General features: G+C 33.2%; 1 long non-coding RNA gene across 2 annotated transcripts; it reads left to right on the top strand.

Annotated features, from left to right (window-relative positions):
- The first annotated feature begins 1,795 nt into the window (after positions 1-1,795).
- LOC117318964 lies at positions 1,796-10,110 on the top strand. 2 transcript variants are annotated; one of them, XR_004530525.1, is made up of 10 exons: positions 1,796-1,988; positions 2,434-3,083; positions 6,424-6,548; positions 7,247-7,349; positions 7,793-7,855; positions 8,271-8,458; positions 8,685-8,749; positions 9,124-9,188; positions 9,475-9,543; positions 9,946-10,110. It is a non-coding gene; the product is annotated as an uncharacterized LOC117318964 (long non-coding RNA). The 2 variants fall into 2 exon arrangements; XR_004530524.1 differs by lacking the exon at positions 6,424-6,548 and having other exon boundaries at positions 1,797-1,988.
- The last annotated feature ends 3,014 nt before the right edge of the window (positions 10,111-13,124 follow it).

Raw genomic sequence — 13,124 nt, 5'->3', positions numbered from 1 at the left:
ACAATAACGTTGACCTCAGCAGCGACAACAATGAGAACACCTGTACACATGATTTAAATTCTGTTCCAAACATCATTGACGAATTATCATCGTTTTGGACTGAAGGCACATCCTTAAGAGAACAAGAGGAATCGAGGGGTAAATCAACATTCAATTCATGTGATATTGATTCCATGATGATCAAAGACATCAACATACTTTTGGACCGTGTAGCCTCAAAAAGTACCAGACTCCTTGGAAACTTCACAACAAACTTGACAGAATCCTGGATGGCTATTAGAGCAAAATTTGATGGTGGAAAATTGTACAACAGGTGTAACAGAGGTTCTTGGCACTCAAGATGTTTTGGTGGTTGCTTGAGAAGGAATCTTGGTCCACTATGGTCCCCAATTACCTGGCAGAAAGCAACATCGACTCAGGCAGGATTCTTTTTCAAGAAACTCTATGACAGACGTGAATGTACACTGAGAACCTGTAAAAAATCTAAAATGAAGTCAGATGTTCAGAGTCGTCGGATGAAGAGAAAATACCAAGGCGAGCAGCAATCTCGGACTAAAAAAGCAAGACAAGAATACGGACCGGAAGCTGTTGATAGTATACCAGATATACTACCAGATGAATTGGAAAAGAAGAAGACAGTATTCTTGGACAAACACATCAATTTGTCAGATGACAAGCTTGAAGCAATTGAATGCTTGACAAAGCAACAGTCATCATCATCGGTGTGGATGGATGAGAGGAGAAAAAGAATTACAGCTTCCAATATGTCAGCTGTAATCAAGAGAAATCCCTCTATTGCTGTAAAGAAGTTGGTTCAATGTCTTCTTTATTCCAAGTTTAAAGGAAATAGCATTACCAGAAGAGGGATACAAGAAGAAACAATGACCATAAAGGAATACATCAGTAAAAAAGGAGAAGTTGGTGATAATATATCAGTCCGTCAGTGTGGACTTATAGTCAGTAAGACAGAGAAATTCTTGGCAGCCAGCCCTGATGGTAAAGTGGTGAATGAGAGCAATGAGGTGATGGGATTGTTAGAAATAAAAAATCTATTACCTTGCAAGCCAGTTAACCTCCATGAAGCTGTTAAACAAGTGAAGACATTTTGTCTTGAACATGTAGGACCATCAAATGAACTACGTTTGAAACGCAACCATCCCTACTACTATCAGGTTCAAGGCCAGTTAAATGTTACAGGATTACCATGGGCAGACGTTGTTGTTAGGACCACAAATCCTTATCAAATTCATATAGAGCGCATACACATAGATCATACACTATGGACAGACAATATGCTACCAAAACTACATGCTTTTTACTTCAAAGCATTATTGCCCGAGTTAGCCTCACCTAGAAACAATACTATCACTGGAATAAGAGAGCCAGGCATTTGGGTAAGCTTCCAATATTTCAATTATTTTCTCACCTGCCATTTGGGCAAGTGAGCTTATGTCATGGGGTGGTGTCCGCCATCCATCGTTATCTGTCAGGCATCAAATTCTCTTTTAAATAATTTGTTGTCAATTACAGAGTGGTCCAGAGACCTGATATTGGGTGAGCAGTAATCTGGAGTGAAGGGCTACACAATTTATTTCAACAAATAAAGTTAGAATATTCTTATATTTTCCTCAGGTGGTTATAAGGTTAGCATCAGCATACATGACCTAGGTAGATCAATTTCTAAGTTACATTTGAAGCAGATGAGTGATACAGGCTCATTGGGCCTCTTATTCACAAGTTTAATTATGTTATAACATGCATTTTAAATGAGGCATCCTTATTGAAATATTGTTAATTTCTGTCTAATTGCAGTTCACAAAAAGGAAGTTAACAGCCCGAGAATGTGAGCAAACCATGTCAAATGATGAAGTGAATGCATCCTGTAGACGAAAGTCCTCTAAAACTTCCAAGGTGACAGATAAAGCCAAGGAAAAATCTATTCCTACAAGTACTGGGTCCTTACCAAGTTCATCACTTTGTCACAACAGGTATTTTTTTTATAAATGGTCTGTTTTACCATGTAATAGGACATATATGTCATATATATCATAAAAAATCCATATATATTGTTGCTATTTATGTCTCAATAAAGCTCTGTAGAGAAACAACATAATATCCTTGTGAAAATTTGCTTAGAACTGTCCGATAATTTCGGTGTTCATAAACTTATATTCTCATAAATATGAGCTGTGGTTACATATATATGAAGTTTTAAAAACATACATTTTGTTAGAAACTTTTCTTATTTGATATCCCACAAGCATTATATATAAATTTCATTAGAAGTAAGTGTAAAATCATGTTGTTGAAATGATATTTCACATGTTTTGAAATCTTTGTTTGACAGAATTGGGTTTATATGAATATGGTATTTCTTATGGTTATTTTAAAGTTAAATGTCTATATCCAGAACAATTTTCTTTTCTTTTTCAGAAGTAAACGCATTCCTAGAACCAAATTTGTTGGACGGCGTATCAGTCATCAACGGGAAGATCAAACCAAAAGCAAAAAATGGTACGTCGGAACTGTAACTGGTACATTGTCTGGAAACGATGGAGCTCCAACAACTGAGTATGAAGTGTTGTACGATGGTGAACAAGATCCTTGGTGTGTAAAAGGTCTCCTGCAAGATTACAGATCTTCATCTCTCAAATTCATTGATGTGTGAACATAACAACAGCTTGTTTATGATCAGTTTGGCTTGTGAATAGATACAGTAATAGTAAATCATTAGGGACTGGATTCTCACCCATGATTCATGTTGATGGTTTGAGGACTTTCGCTTTGTCAGTTTTAAATCATTGCAACTTTTACAACTTATTAACCTGAAAGTGCACTACAATGTATATGATGTCCATGGTAATTATGAGTGACTTTCTCATCATCTACGAAGAGGATGCTTGGAAAATAGTTGCACTGGTTTGAGTGTATTTGATCATGTAGGATATATACATATATACCCAAGAACTCATCCTTGTATTCTTGAAAAAACAAAACTTGCAACCTTGGTTTCACTTCCACCACACCATATGGATCCAACTTCATTCACCACTGTCATTGAAAGGATATAATACACCATCTTGGTAAGTTATACTTATTTTTGGTAAGTTATACTTATTTTTGGTAAGTATGTAATGATTGTTGTAAATTCAGCTGCAAATTGCAGTAATGAATATTGTAATCCAAGGTAAATGTATTTCATGTTTGTCAGGAGAACAATTTAGTCCATATACACCATATGTTGTGATAGGCTACACTCACTGTGACAAATTTATCTGCACAGATTACTATGCATTTTTTGCAACCAGAAATTTATTGGTTGGACGTAAACATTTAGCAGCAAATGATTGTAATGGAACCAAGAATGTTGCATTTTATATAAATCTAAACATTGAATTAACCTAGTCTTATTAATCCTGAACATATACCTTTTATAATGGTGAACATTCTTATCTGATTTTTAAACGAACATTAATGTTCGGTTATTGCCATCAAGAACTGGACTGAGAAATATGACCATATTTGGTAGCCACATTCACCAATACGCCATCTACTGTCTGTTTCAATGAAATATGGCTGCCCCCATTGCCTTACGCTTCAAATAATTTACTGGCAAAAACATCTTCGTTTTATGTAGTAGTTTTACCGAAAATGTTGAAATGTATTCAGTAGATGTTTTCAAGATGCATACGATTTGAGAAATAATGCTAGCGAAATGTGAAGACTAAATGAACCTGAACTTTGCGAATAACTCCAGGTCAATATATTTATGTAAACAAATATTGCGCAGGCGCATTCGTCTCCGGATGTTTAGAAAGTTTTGCTCTTCCGTGTTCATTCCAAAACGGCTGACATTATAGCATAGGTCTGCAAATATGTCCGCGATTTACTTAAATGTGTAATATATATATTCTAGAATGTTACATCATTATCAACTAGATGAGTATTTCTATAATTTAGAGAAAAAAATATATCAATAACGGCATACGAGACGATACATTGTATCATACTATAGGTTACTGTACATGTTTGCGAGAAAGGTAGATACTAGGTGACATTTGTGGTCAGGGTGACTGGTCATAGCGTTAACATTGTCATCGATTTCCATATTCCATTTTCCTTTGACGAAAACGACCAATAAATCAAATGCAAATGATAATATCTTGTTGCCATGTGGACGGGATTGGTTAATATATATATTCTAGAATGTTACATCATTATCAACTAGATGAGTATTTCTATAATTTAGAGAAAAAAATATATCAAGAACGGCATACGAGACGATACATTGTATCATACTATAGGTTACTGTACATGTTTGCGAGAAAGGTAGATACTAGGTGACATTTGTGGTCAGGGTGACTGGTCATAGCGTTAACATTGTCATCGATTTCCATATTCCATTTTCCTTTGACGAAAACGACCAATAAATCAAATGCAATTGATAATATCTTGTTGCCATGTGGACGGGATTGGTTGTAGGCGATACTTGGAACGTATTTACTGTTGTAAGGGAGGTAACTGCAAGATTACGGAAATCAAACGTTAAACCAATTTGATTGGTCGATTCTTCCATGACTTTGGCAATGGGTTTACAATCGAAGTGACAGTTAACTACGGCAATATTCAGATGATATCAACAATAACATTTTTAGATACGTGTGGTCGGCAGTTGTCATGTTTAAAATGATCAATTATATAGCTTGTTTTTATTTCGGCAAAGTCGAGAATATTTACTGAAACGGACCAAAGGTGAATCGAAGCAGACTTGGAAATACCGAAACGAAGAAAAATGGGGCTTAATTATAATATAAATTGGCATTATTTTCAGAGAATTGACCCACATATATGTTTTTCAATGCCTAATTGTATCATATGTAAAATATTAGAGGTTTACGAATTTTAAATTAATTTTTCATTTGCGAATCGCGGCCCGATTGTCGTTAGAGTTGAATTACCGAAATGGCCGATAGTGGACCCAAATCGATATTTTTACGAGAGAATGGACCCAATATAGGATCTATTAATCTTTGGTGTGTGTATAGAGACCATATGCATTTTTTTCCTTTACCTGGAAGTATTTTGAAAGAATTTGCAAAATACCGAATTCACGATCAAATTTTCGATTGTGACGAACTACTGAGACGGTGTTAAGTTCATGTTAAGTCAATCTGGTTGAAATCAGCTGTTACATATGTACACATGGCTACGTTTACTATGCAATACGCCTACGTATTTTTTTCAAAGACGGAAAACGGAAATCCAGATTATCTAAAAACAAATGCAAAAAGACTTGTGATATTCACTTTAATTTGATATTCATTCATTAATTGTTATTTGTAGTTTTATAACTTCTGAAATAGTGTGATCGATTCTCTATATAATATTGCTGTGGAACTTGTGTTATTTTTCAAACAAATTCATTTTGATAATTTGTTAATTTAGAACGTTCATCAAGTCATGATCAAGACTTGAAATTCTCGCTACACCATACTTCAAACACAGTAATCAATGAATTGATAAATTGAAAATTGAAGTCAAGCGAATGAGTTAATATTTACCTAAATAATTTTTCAATATACAACACATGTTCAGATGACTATTTGTGCCATGCTGTTACAAGATTTCAGTTACAATTCTAAAAGTCAAGCAAATGTTTTAATATTTACCTAAATAATTTTTCAATATACAACATATGTTCAGATGACTATTTGTGCCATGCTGTTACAAGATTTCAGTTATAATTCTAAAATTGAATTACAATGTAGTATGTAAATATATGTTATACTGTCAATATCCACAAAGCGAGTGTAGTCTACTGTACTCAGTCATGCCGGTAGATAGCGGTACATATACGTACTGCTTACATCTAGTGCTTACTTGTGTGAACTATAAATCAATAACACAAATGGTTCATATATTTCTATATATGACTTCACAAGTTATGCGGTGTCTGAAGATCTGAATGAAGTGAATAAACGATGTATAAAATTATTTTTATGAAATATTCAAGTCATAGATCATTCTCTTAAAAATATTGATTTCAAGTCCATTTTGGTAATTTTACTATGACGGCAATCAGGCCTAGAATGGCGAATAAACCCCTAATATTTTACATATGATTAATTTTGACATTGGAGAGCATATAATTGTGTCCATTCTCTAAGCACTGGGAGAATGTACAGAATAGAGCTTCATAAATATATTCTCAAAATTACTAATTACCCCGGTAAATATAACATTTTACATAAACCTCCCATGACTGATGATTAAACTTGCAAATCTCCTGTGTCATTCCAATTTTGATATGTGTAAATATATACACGTACTGTATATATATAGTTATAGATATGGAATGCTTCAAAATTTGCATACAGTTATGGAATATTATAACACCCCCAAAAATGTTCTCTCCACATAAAGGTGTGATTTGTGCAATTACATTGCTGAATTGTGTGGTTCAGTATGATTGGATGATCAACATTGGAAAAGGACAATAAATAGGGAATGTGTCGTCCCATCGAATGGACTGTAATCTTTGTGATCAGGTATGAAGTTGAAAATGAATCTTGAAGTTTTCTTTTCCTGTTTGCTGAATTATTCGATGAAGATAGTCTTTATCTGGTTGTTATTCTTTATCACATTGTTTACAATACTGTAATTATACCAGAAGTTTATATCTTCACATATACAGATTTATTAACATCAAATGATTCCTGAACAAAAGGAGTCAGGTTTTGTTTTGTTTTGAAGTACCATAAATGCTTGAGTACAGTTTCTATAGGATACATTCTTAATTCGGGCCTTGATTAGCAGCTCTGGTTTTGGTTTTCAGTAATTCTTTATGTGTGTTTCATCATATTAAGTTGAAATACAACTATGTATGCCAAACTAACGATGGAACTAGCCTAAATTTAGTGCATATTAGAAGTTGGCATCAATAAGGTCACAGAGTCCTGGCTGTATTATAACTGATGATGCCTTCCCGAAAGAAAGAAGACAAATTTTATTTTCATCGATCCAAGATAGATCAACAAACTTCCAATTTCAATTAGGACCTTACAGAAACATGCATGTGTACAATCAAATCAGATCAGCTGCAAACATTTCAAATTATTTGCAATTAATTCCTAAACCGATATCAGTAAATTTATCAAATTAAAACTTAGAAGATTACTGATTTTGCATTAAACAATAATGTTCGTTTACAGTACTTCCAGTACTTTGATTTTTGTTCCTTTTGCAGTTGACAAGGATTAACCAAGTGCTGAAATACAAGAGTATGGTACCGGTTTACCAAGAAAACAGACATAGCCTGGCTTGTAAGAAACTGTGGAGGCTTTTATTGGGTATGAAAATTGTTATAATATCAGTTTTCAAGTTTTAGTATAATCTTTATAAACCAAACTATACATAGTGTGGACACTGTTTAAGAAGTTGTTTGAAATTCAGCTTTCAAAATGATAAATTGTTGCATATATTGGATTAATTATTGTTTGGGAATTCATATTTTCTTAAGAAAGAAGAAAAGTCTTAGCTTAATTAAATATATTTTAAAACAAAAGATTAAAATACAAAAAAAGCCAAAAACCTCTTGATAGAATTATTTCACATGCCTGTATTCAATATGAGGTCACTTTTACTTGCCACTGTGCAAGTGATTTTGTAAGGATAGTTATAAATAAAAACTTTGTAAAGTAATCAGTTTAAACAGAACAACTTCTATATAGGTCATTATTACATTATTACAGGGGATATGTTTGTTTTGATCGTGAAATGTTTCCTATTTTAGGACCAGAGAGAGGACATTTGAGAGATGCTATCAACTACCAATATCTACCTTTAAATAGAAAAGGTAATGTCCAAACAGATACAAAGGTAACACCCGTATTAATGATATTGTAATACCATCCTGACATGAGTACTATTCTCAATTTTAAAATTTGAAGCCCCATTTTCATCAACTGAATGAATTTCCTACCCTAAAATATATTCCAGATAAAATCATGACAGAATTTAAGGAAAGGTCCTTAGCAAAGATTTAATCTGTAAACCTGTATGCTTTGTTATGGTAAATTAAAAGTTGTGTAACTTCATTAATTAAAGGAAAGTTTATTTAGCTGTGGCATAGCGATGAAACTTAACCTTATAGTGAAATATTCTGTTGTGAATGGAGTAAAGGTTTTGATTCTGAGCAAATGAAGATGCTTAAGCATTGTTATGTTAAAATAGTTACCAATGTCATTATACATGTAATTCTATATTGTTAGGCTACAAGGGGCAAACAAATCAATGGCTACGTGAGGAACGGAAAAACAAAGGATATGAGAAGGAAGAGAGTCTGCTTATAGAGGAGGACAAGAATCTGGATGAACTTTAAAATGAAGTAACACAGACCAGGCTGAGCTAGCCAATCAATTGTGTAAATATGTAATACCAGGCAATGGCAGGCATGAAGGTAAAAACATGAGTTTTATATTTAGGAAATAATTCCTTCAGAGTGAATGTGACCTCATGGAAGTTAATGTGAATCTCTATAAACTGATAAATCTTAAAAACTTCTATTCTGTTGAAATTTGTAATAGCTTATCGTGTTGGTATCATTGTATATACATTATGAAATGGCAGCTTTTGAGATGTGCGAGATAAAAACAAAAATCATTATGTAAAATGTACTATTACAGTGAAGAAAGACATGATGGAGGTGGTGAAGAAGGCTACTAAACCTGTCAACTCATTAGTTATACAGGTAGGTACTAAGGTAAACAATTGTACTTGTAATCTGGTCAGATATACAGGTAAAAGTCTTATATATAAGAGGTTTATCAGTATAACTGATATTGAAGTTACAAACATACAATAAACAAAACTTACAAACATACAATAAACAAAACTTACACAGGTGAATAAATTAACATTCTTTATTCAAATGGATTGCATCATAAAGCACAATAGCTGCATTTAAAATATATTGTAAATTAAACTGTTAAAACTGATATAAATCATGAGAGTAGTTTTTAGAAAGTGTTATATATATATATATAAATACTGCTAAAGAAGTGTACATTTGTAATTCAGATAGATTTATGTTTTAAATGGTAACATACTATTGCTCTTTTTCAGAATTATGTTACATTACATTCAACAAAGATGTTTAGCAAGCTCATATGAAGCATGCCCATCAAGAGGTTAGTTTTCTGTTGTGTAAGACACATGTTGATATATTATAGTATTGGCCCAATACATGTACATGTACTACTTAAGTCAAGGGCATGCTGCTTTACCCGATATCGGTTGAAGTTGTAACAAAATTATTTTTGAATGCTACTTCTGAAAGAAAAACAATGATATAAAACTTAATTCTACATTGAAGTCTATTTGAAGTCTTGTATGAGGTTAGGAAGGGATATCGTTGAAATTTGATAATATTTGGTAGTTTTAATATGGGTTCAAGAGTTTTTCTATTTTTTGCAGGTACACTGTTGAGCTAGCAGTAATGTAATGCAGATTTCATGAATTCTCACTTTGAGGAGTAATACCTAGGTCAGGACCAATTTTTTGAATTGTACTGTTCTACATCAATTGAATTTATTTTAAATGTTAAAAAAAAACTTCTGTGGTGGTATAGGTGTTAATACTCAAGAAACATGTGTGATGTTTTACTATTAGTACTCCAACAATTAACCCTAAGTATCAACTGATTTTATGTCCCTTATGATAAATGATGGTTATATATGGGCTTCCATACAATTCTGATTAAAAGTAGTTCCACTAAAATATGTGGGAGTTATTCCCCTTAGCAATTAATAAAATGGCCTCATGGCATGAGAATTACCTCATAAACACGTAAGCAAATCATCATGTCATGTAGTGATTTTGGTTGATACATTGCTCCTATTCTCTTAAAAATTACCTATAGTTTATGTTTGCCTTGTTATTTTTCAGGTTTGGCCATTTTTGTGACTTAAAATTATTCCCTGCCACATCTTATCACAAAGTAACTTATAAGAAGAAACTGTTGGCATCTACAGCAATTTATTGAAGATATTGAGAAACTACATGTCAAGACAAACATTTTGGTATATTACATGACAAGTTTTGTCCAAACATTTTTTTTGTTTGTTCTTTTTTAAAATTCAACATTATTTTGCTATATAGATGACCCTTAAAGGTCAAATGAGTTTTTATATATTTTATATCAAAGTCATCGATTTGAACATATCTGGTAGATCTTTATCCCAGCATGCTACAAACCTTATATTGGGTCTGCGGACCTTTTGGTTATCAAGAAGAAGTTGTTTAAAGTTTTAGCATATTTGACCCCTGTGACCTCGAATGAAGTCAAGGTAGCTTGATTAGAAACTCATTAATCGAGCTTTAAAAAATATTCAAATTTGTTTTTTTCAAATGAAAATGGTGTTTCTGCATGTAATAACACCTCTTTTTGCATAAAACACCGAGAAATAACATTTATAAGCAATAAACACCTTAAAAACCCATTCAGGTCCATTCAGGTCTTTAGGACCCGTTTTGGGGTCTTTTTCACTACTCCTTCCTATTTGGACAAAACAGTGTGTAATAGATGAAACTAGACATGTTCGATTAAAGCAATAACACTTCCTGTTATTTTAGGGATTAATGTAATCTGTATTTACCTGACAACGACATGGTCATAATCTCGTAAAATAACTGTTTTTTCACACTTTGGTAAAACACAATCGTCTAGTAACAGCACAAATGAATTGTTGTTTCCAAAAAATCGTCGTCTTAATTCATTTTTCAAATCTTGGATAGTGTGCATAGATTCGTGGTCAACGAAAAGCCATGTTGGGGTCTGCAATGAATTTTCGATGTAAATACGTATGCGAACGTCTTTTTCCACCATGGTATTAGCGATGTTCAGTCAAAGGTGAGGTATTTCAAACATTCGATTGACCGATGATGCAGATGTGATATTGAGGCTATGTTAACTAAATTTATTTATCACATTATCTCCCTTTCTTTCTCAAAAAATAATTTCACATTCATTTATTAATTATTTTTGTTTTACTACTTGTTCTATTGTGACATAAAACACACTTCTTAGAAAGTGTTTTTTTATTTTTCTCTGACCCAAATCCGGATTTTTGTGGCAGTTTACGACTTTATATACTAGTATTGACAATTAAAGATGGCGGCAGTACAAATGCTGGTACTGGATGTACTGACAGCTACGATTGGCTTTCATGTGAGTAAATCTTGTTGACAGATATGACCAGTAACTGTTCTTGAAGTGATGTATCCTAGTTGTAATCACAAAATTAACTGACCGTGTCAATTGAAGCCACATGCTCATATATAGACACAGTTGTAATGTAACAGTTACACACTGTAGCAATAACAGGCTATTTTTTATGGGAGGCGTGCCTCACATTATAGCATCAGCTATAGGATTTCATTGCGGAACCAATCGTTTGGTACCTCAAGCGGCTATCTCCATAATCACGGGAGACAACTCGTACATACCGACACATAGAACGAATATTCATACCCTGCCTACACTGCTCTCCGGCACGACCATCTGTCAAAAATTATCCGTCCGTCGTCCAGAGCTACGTTATCGCAGCTAACCGACACAATACACAACCAATTTATCTCGATAGTAGATCTATATTTTGAATGTTGTAATTGTTTATTATAATTCTCATAAAATCCCCCAAAAGAAACATATTTCATTTTACATCGACTTTGAATGCCACCAGAGCTTATTTATTATAACAAAAACATTATATCTACACATAGTAGGCACACAAGTATTCGGGTCAGTTAGTAGGCCAGCTAGTACGCAGGTCGAATATTTTACGCGTATCTGATTGTAAGTAAAAACAAACGACCTGCATGAATGAGAAAATAAATAGATAAAGATGGATTTATATTGAAGAGATAATATTTCAACCGCCACATAATGTGTTTATATTTTTATAGGGACGTTTACAATCACCTACGAGATGTGACGTCAAAAACTCTCTCTCTCATTATATTACCAGTTTTTTTTTTTTTTTTGCAGTTTCTTTTGGTTAATATATGATGTAGTTAAATATATATATGCATTTATGAAAAATTTCAAGACTTCAAATAAAGTGCTATTACACGAAAAGTGTATATATTTGAGACGTTTATGTTATCAAAAATTCATCGCAGAGTTCCAAGTGCGAGAAGGGTTGGCAACCGGTATACTCGGTACAAGAACCGTACCGACATTCGTTTCACAAAATACCGGTATTTGCAAGAATAAAAACATTAAAATATGACGTAAAAAACTCGACAAAACAGTTATTTTGTTCAGTTGTTTCAATCATTTACTAAAATGATGTCGCAACTTTACCCCTATTTTCTATGTAAACATCTATCCTAGCTTTACTTGTAGTTTCGTATCCATGTCTCATTTTTGTTGTGTGTGTTGAAAAGTCGAAATCAGAAATCAATAACTTACAAAAGATTTAATTGTCTCTTTAGATGTCATATTTCATATTTTTGTATCAAAATATGTAATTAAATCAACGATCACGTGATCCGTCTGTTCACGTCTGATCACATGATCAATCGGTCAAAATGGGAGCGCCTTTTGGATACGGGCTTCATCCGAAACTCTGTAGTGTGATGTTTGTCACTAGAGTATATATCAACTCGAATTAAAGGCAAGTTGCTTACAAGTTGTTAATCTGTTTGTTCACATGTTTACCTGATTTTTTCTTTAATTACTTAGGACTAAACTTAGTTTACGATTAATGTTAATGATTCAGAGCCTGATCAGACTGCATCATTATAAGAACGAAGTCATACCCTTCCTACACTGCTCCGAGACAGACATAATGTCGTCCAGATCTACGTTATCGCAGCTAATATTTCATAAAAAAAAACATGTATCATGGGTCAGTGATAGTATGTTGAAATCTGATCGTTTATCTTATAAAGCTAACAAAACTATCGTTTTATTAGTCGTAGTTGTCATTCCGACATTCGTGATGTTTACTGCACTCTTCCCTCACAAAGAATATACAGAATTTGGAATTTTGGAATAATATTAACTGCAGTTGGTAACAGTTTTAATAATAAAGACTCATACCATAGACATCTACATTCAG

This window comes from Pecten maximus, unplaced genomic scaffold, assembly GCF_902652985.1.
Source record: "Pecten maximus unplaced genomic scaffold, xPecMax1.1, whole genome shotgun sequence".
Taxonomy (NCBI): Eukaryota; Metazoa; Mollusca; class Bivalvia; order Pectinida; family Pectinidae; genus Pecten; species Pecten maximus.
Note: the sequence above shows the minus strand (reverse complement) of the source record. Positions and strands in the feature narration are given on the sequence as shown.